The sequence below is a fragment of the Arachis duranensis genome, chromosome 4 (genome assembly GCF_000817695.3).
Source record: "Arachis duranensis cultivar V14167 chromosome 4, aradu.V14167.gnm2.J7QH, whole genome shotgun sequence".
Classification (NCBI taxonomy): domain Eukaryota; kingdom Viridiplantae; phylum Streptophyta; class Magnoliopsida; order Fabales; family Fabaceae; genus Arachis; species Arachis duranensis.
Genome location: NC_029775.3, coordinates 75,829,213 through 75,830,740, shown reverse-complemented (window position 1 = coordinate 75,830,740; position 1,528 = coordinate 75,829,213).

Below are 1,528 nucleotides of genomic sequence, written 5' to 3'. Positions count from 1 at the left end.
AAGCTGTCCCTAACCATGTGCTTGTGTCATGAAGGTCCAAGTGAAAAGCTTGAGACTGAGTGGTTAAAGTCATGATCCAAAGCAAAAAAGTGTGTGCTTAATAGCTCTGGACACCTCTAACTGGGGACTCTAGCAAAGCTGAGTCACAATCTGAAAAAGTTCACCCAGTCATGTGTCTGTGGCATTTATGTATCCGATGGTAATACTGGAAAACAAAGTGCTTAGGGCCACGGCCAAGACTCATAAGTAGCTGTGTTCAAGAATCAACATACTTAACTAGGAGAATCAATCACACCATCCGAAATTCTAAGTTCCTAGAGAAGCCAATCATTCTGAACTTTAAAGGAAAAAGTGAGATGCCAAAACTGTTCAGAAGCAAAAAGCTACAAGTCCCGCTCATCGAATTAGAATTAATATTCATTGATATTTTGGAATTTATAGTATATTCTCTTCTTTTTATCCTATTTGATTTTCAGTTGCTTGGGGACAAGCAACAATTTAAGTTTGGTGTTGTGATGAGCGGATAATTTATACGCTTTTCGGCATTGTTTTTAGGTAGTTTTTAGTAAGTTCAAGCTACTTTTAGGGATGTTTTCATTAGTTTTTATGTTAAATTCACATTTCTGGACTTTACTATGAGTTTGTTGTTTTTCTGTGATTTCAGGTAATTTCTGGCTGAAATTGAGGGACTTGAGCAAAACTCTGATAGGAGGTTGACAAAGGACTGCTGATGCTGTTGGAATCTGACCTCCCTGTACTCGAAATGAATTTTCTGGAGTTACAGAACTCCAAATGGCGCGCTCTTAATGGCATTGAAAAGTAGACATCTAGAGCTTTCCATCAATATATAATAGTCCATACTTTATTCGGGAATTGATGACGTAAATGGGCGCTCAATGCCAGTTCCATGTTGTTGTCTGAAGTAAAACGCCAGAAACACGTCACGACCCGGAGTTGAACGCCCAAAACACGTTACAACTTGGCGTTCAACTCCAAAAGAAGCCTCAGCTCGTGGATAGATCAAGCTCAGCCCAAACACACACCAAGTGGGTCCCGGAAGTGGATTTATGCATCAATTACTTACTCATGTAAACCCTAGTAGCTAGTCTAGTAGAAATAGGATAATTTACTATTGTATTAGACATCTTTGGTCTCAGTTTTATTTTATTCTTCATCTGAGGAGACTATTGATCATGTTTTGGGGGGCTGGCCATTCGGCCATGCCTGAACCTTTCACTTATGTATTTTCAACGGTGGAGTTTCTACACACCATAGATTAAGGGTGTGGAGCTCTGCTGTACCTCAAGTTTCAATGCAATTACTATTATTTTCTATCCAATTCAAATTATTCCTATTCTAAGATATTCGTTGCACTTCAACTTGATGAATGTGATGATCCGTGACACTCGTCATCATTCTCACCCATGAACGCGCGTGATTGACAACCACTTTCGTTCTACCCTAGACCGGGCGCATATCTCTTGGATTTCTTAATCAGAATCTTCGTGGTATAAGTTAGAATTGATGG